Source organism: Corvus brachyrhynchos, unplaced genomic scaffold (genome assembly GCF_000691975.1).
Source record: "Corvus brachyrhynchos isolate BGI_N302 unplaced genomic scaffold, ASM69197v1 scaffold115, whole genome shotgun sequence".
Lineage (NCBI taxonomy): Eukaryota > Metazoa > Chordata > Aves > Passeriformes > Corvidae > Corvus > Corvus brachyrhynchos.
The window spans coordinates 19,380,115-19,385,499 of NW_008239553.1; the positions used below are offsets into that span (position 1 = coordinate 19,380,115).

General features: G+C 39.3%; 1 protein-coding gene across 9 annotated transcripts in view; it reads left to right on the top strand.

Annotated features, from left to right (window-relative positions):
- The first annotated feature begins 398 nt into the window (after window positions 1-398).
- NUBPL (nucleotide binding protein like) overlaps window positions 399-5,385 on the top strand; it is an 88,167-nt gene continuing 83,180 nt past the window's right edge. For 5 of the 9 annotated variants that reach the window (XM_017742204.1, XM_017742201.1, XM_017742209.1 and 2 more), the window contains exon 1: window positions 513-569. The gene's annotated coding sequence lies outside the window, so the exon portion shown is untranslated. Of the gene's footprint in view, window positions 570-5,385 lie in introns of all 9 variants that reach the window. The other 4 variants (XM_017742205.1, XM_017742208.1, XM_017742202.1 and 1 more) reach the window with 2 other exon arrangements.

The window sequence follows — 5,385 nt, forward strand, 5'->3', positions numbered from 1 at the left end:
GGCACTGCCTGCCCTCAGAACCTCGGGTTCTGCCCCTTCGCTGTTGCTCTATTTGTTGTGCCTGAAACAGCTGTACCGAAAGGACCGCCAAGTCTAGCCTGTTTCTTAAAGCTTCGGACTTTTAGAGCAGTGTTTTGGTTTATTTCAACACAATTTTTTTTTCTTTTTTTCTTTAACTGTTAAAATCAATCATATTTAAGTGTTTGTCAAAAAAACCATGTGAATCGCGTTATTTTTAAGTAGGCCTAGTCCCTGTCTGCCTGTGAAGCAGACTCCCTTTGGGAGAGCCCCTGTGCAGAATGGTTTTTTTAAACAAGTAGGGGAAATTTCTCAGTGTGCAGGTAGGTTCCTTCTTGTCAGCTTTTTCTGTGAAAACTGCAGGTTGGTGCATGTGCATTGACTTGCTTTTTGGTTTTGTTAGTCCTCAAGCTCTGGGGATGAGGCTCTGAGGGACAAACGTGCTCGGATCCTGTCACGAGGGCTGCCAAAGCAGAAGCCCATAGAAGGAGTTAAGCAGGTGGTGGTTGTGGCTTCTGGCAAAGGGGGAGTTGGAAAATCAACAACAGCAGGTAAGGTTTCTTTTTTTAAAAAAATAATTTCCTTTGCACATTTTCTAGTACTTTGTATGGAATATTTAGGTGCTTGTGTCACCTTGTAATTGGGTTCCATAACACTGCCCTTCACCTCTGTCAAGTCCCATTGCAGCCATTGAGAATCTACTTGGGTACAGAAGTCATGACTTTAACTTAGGTGGGAATTAAGCAGACAGCTTTGAAATAATATCTTTGTAATAGTGCAGTGCTGTCCTGAGACATCAGGACATCTTAAGAAGTGATGTAGGCTTGAGGTCAAGGGGATCATATGCTAGTGCACTAACACTGTTCCTTGTTCCCTGGCTGTTTAGGTGTGCCTATACAGTTCCTTTCTTTGCTATGTCAGCATAGTTGTGTGCTCTGTAGAGGATACTAATATTTAGAAAGTTTCACGATCAGGACTCTGTTCAATTTTCTCAACTACTTGTATAGGTGTTTCATAAAGAAAAAGTGAAACTACTTACAAACCACACAAATTGATCAGAGCCTTGTGAAGCACCTTGAATTCTTCTCTCAAATTCACCATTAGGTTTTGAATTAATTTTTCTCTAACCGTGCTGTTCCTAGGTGGGAGAATGGGATAGTACATGGTTTCCAGTGCCCAGTGCAGAAATTTACTTGAACTTAGACAAGTGACAGAATGGAAGAATACTTGTCATGCCAACAAAGGTGATGGCCTTCGTACAGTGGTGGTGGATGAGGGAAGAGTGACTCATGTCATCAACCTAGACTTCTGCAATGCATTTGGCACTGTCCTGCATGACATTCTTGTCTCTGAACTGGAGAGACAGGGAGTTGATGGATGGACCACTTGGTGGATTAGGAATTGGCTGGATGGCTGCATTGTGTCCAGGTCTGGATCTCCTATCATAAGAAGGACCTGTCAGAGCAGGTCCAACAAGTACCACAAAGATGATCAGAGGCTGGAGCACCTCTCCTGTGAAGACAGGCTGAGAGAGTTGGGGTTGTTTACCCTGGAGAAGAGAAGGCTTCAGGGAGACTCTTAGAGCACCTTTGAGTACTTAAAGGGGGCTTATAAAAAGGAAGGAGCGTGACTTTTTATGTGGGCAGATAGGTCAAATGTGAATAGTTCTAAATTAGAAGTGGAGAGATGTGGATTAGATACTAGGAAGAAATTCTATACTGTGAGGGTGGTGAGCCACTGGAACAGGTTGCCCAGAGAACGGGTGGTTGTCCCGTCCCCAGAAGTGTTCAAGGCCTGGTTGGATGGGGTTTGTGTGCAGCCTTGTCTAGTGGAAGGTGTCCCTGTCCATGGCAGGGGTTTGGAGCTGGGTCATCCTTAGGGTCCCTTCCTACCCAAAACATTCTATGATTCTATGACACTGAAAGTAAACTTCTTTGAAAAGATCTCTGTAAAGTGTTAGAACTTTGTTTAGAGATCTCTTCCTTAGTGTCTAGACTGGAGAAGAGTTGAAGGATGTTCATTCTTTAGTTGAAGGATATCTGCTGTTCATCTCCATGTGTGGTGAATAACACATGGATATAGCTCTTAATGTATCATTTTGTGGTTTGTATTTCAGCCGTGCTTGAAACAGACTGATTGTCTAATAATTTCTAGTACAGACTAACATATCTGTACTGAAAGTAACCGTGCTTAAAAAAAGGGAATTTTTTTTCTATTTATTTGCTGTCTGTCCTATACATAGGATATACATACTTGTACAAAGACATGCAAAACAATTAAAACATGCATTTCTTAACCATCAAAAGGTATATCATTATAATACATAGACTGGTTGTTGCAGGTTACCAAAAATACCAGATTCATCAATCAACAGTTTACAAAATGAACATAATTTGAAAAGTAAATTCAGATTATTCTCCTCATGTCTGCAAACAAATATCTGAATTTAAGTTCTTGTAACTGGCATCTGTGTGCAATTTCTACATAAAATATAACACATGTATAAATAATACTTAGAGCTATGAGTTCATTCCTATGCATTTAAAAATAAAAAATCAGTGTTCAACAAGCATTAAATAAGATATTGGAAATGTAAATGAACCATTTAAATGTATCTATGTTGGACAGCCTTTTAAAATGAATGTTTTCATTCATAATGTTGAGAAGGAAATCTATATTCTTGTATATTATAATGAGGATAAATTTCATGGTTCAGATGAGCAATTGAATTTCAGATAACTTGTATAAACAAAAGTATTGCTTGGCTTCCTTATTGAATTATGTACTTAAAATCATATTCTTCTTACTTGAGGTTTGTGGGGAACATGTTTGGTGACATTTCTGCTGATGCATTTTGAGAGCAGGAATTGAAAAGAAAGGAGACTAGTAAGCACTTGTAATTCCTAAAGCACCACAGAAAATATCGTCAGTCTTGGGTGTATGTCAGAAGGCCTGTCAGGGCTTTTTTTTTTGTTTTCTCCAGTACAGCTGTGTTTTAATTGCTCTGGATCTCCATTTCAGGAAAAGAGCTTCTGCATTCTGGTCAAGTTTGTCAGGGTCATTCCTTACCCTGTTGAATAACTCATTCTGTTTATTGCATATGGCTTTCATGTTGTATTCTCTGTTGTTTCCAGTGCTTTTTGGTCTTCTGAAATCAATGTAGTTAATGATTAGAAGAAATTATGTTACAGGAAAAATATTTTTCAATGCATATTTAAATACTTTGATAGTTTTTTGTTGTTGTTTCTATTTGTCTAATATGTTGGTTTGTTTGCCATGTTTCCTGTCCCTGTCCTGTCAAGTTTCTGTCTTTTTGTAGCATTCTTCTATATTTACCCCATCTGTTCAAAGTTTATTTGTTTTTTTTTGTTTGTTTGTTTGTTTTTTTAAATTCTTGCTCATCTGTTCCCCTTTTGCACTACCCTAAAGATGAGAGTACTGAAGAAAATTGATCCTGGTGTGAAAAGAAGTCCAAGTGTGGTCTTGAAAGAGAGGAAATTTCCAATTTATTGGAAGTCTTACTGTTTTTAGCTGTGGAAGTGGAATAAAATTAAAGGCTGGTGTTCTTGCTCACATTTTGCTAATCCTGATGTCTGAGGAAAATACAGCAACTGACTACATGGACCTTCAGACATTTTTAGCAAAGGCTAACAGGCTGAGATTTTTCATTATTGTTCAGGGAAGCTGATACATTTCACCATGTGCTGACTATATCTCAGTCATATTAACTTCATTTAACTTTTTTTCCCTCTTGCCTACTTTTATTCCACACGTAGGATGTACTATTATTGAAACATTTTTGATTTTGGGCCTTCTTTATATATTAAAATATTCTCATAAACTCTATTTCTAAATGCCACTTACATTGAGATGCAGGTATTGAAAGTTATCTTGCAAAGTTCATCTGAATTATCTATAGGTATTTTATTGATTATGTATATTAACCATGTCAGATACAGACACACTCAGCTGGCTCTGTACTTGTCTGATTTTGGACCAAGCAGTTTTATTTGTATTGTTAGCTCAGTGTTCTGAGAGTTCAACTGTGCTATTCCTAGGGTCAGTTTGGATTTGGAAGTTAGAAGGTTGGAAGTGACAAACTATAACAAACCTTCTTAGACTTGTACTGATTTCAAGAGGACTAGAGGCACAGAATCACAGAATAAGCTGAGTTCGAAGGGACCCACAGGGATCATCAAGTCCACAAGGATCATCAAGTCCAACTCCTGGCCCTGCATGGGACATCCCAAGAGTCGTGCCCTGTGTCTGAGAGTGTTGTCCAAACGCTTCTTGAACTCTGTCAGGCTGGTGCTGTGACACCACTTCCCTGGGGAGCCTGTTCCAGTGCCCAACCACCGCTTGAGTGAACAACCTTTCCCTAATGTCCTACCTAAGTCTCTCCTGACTCAGCTTCATGCCACTGAAGCTGTATCAGGGGAGGTTTAGTTTAGATGAGACCAACTCGAAGTTTAGGTTGGATCAGACAAACTCCGATCTCCCTGTGCATCATTCCTTATACTGGTTGGCAGGTTTAGCATGGGTGGAGAGACCTTAGTGACTTTCTTGGAGCCTGCTGTGAAGTTGTGTAGAATTGCTGGCATATATTGCCGTGATGTCCTGCACTCCTGGTTATGGGAATGTACTTAGGGCCAGTATGAATGTTCAGGAAGGGTCAGGTTAGGTCCTATTCTGCATGTTTATGCCCTCTTGGAACTGATAGTAATACAAAAACAAGGGAATGCAAGATTCAGCTGGGATTCAAAATGAAGTGTTCAGCTAGATATCCAGGTAAAAACCTTAGGTATACATGCTATGTTATTCCCACTGTCTCCTTTCTTTCCCTTCAGTAGTTAAATATCCCTTATTGAAGAAGCATTGTGGGTCATACTTTAAGTTTCACACATGAAAGCTGTTTAAGAAGAAGATAGATGTGTAAAGTGATTTTAAGAAAGTCTTTGTCTCCCTTCTTCAGACGTGAGCTGCAGTTGATTTTATTTTGTTTTCTTTTTTGTTTGTAATTGGTTTGCTTGTTTTTTTCTCCATATCTGTCATTTGTAGATTGGTCTCCAGGTTTCAGAGGATGAATTTTCCTCTGATTGATTGGGGAATAGTTAATTGAGCATCTGTATAAACAAAAAACGGAAGGGTAAAATCTATGTTCTTTGTTAGCTTAGGAGGAAAGAGACTGTATGCCTCTTTGAGAAAGCTGTACAGTTGTCCTTGCTAACCTGCTGTTTTGTTTGAAGGAACTTAGCTTTCTTGGTGTTAAGTTCTTCAAGACAGGAATCTGGCTCACCAGCTTCTCAGAACTTTTGTACTCTTCCAGCAGAGCAAGGCTGGCTGCAGCTTACCTTTCTTGAAAGAGTG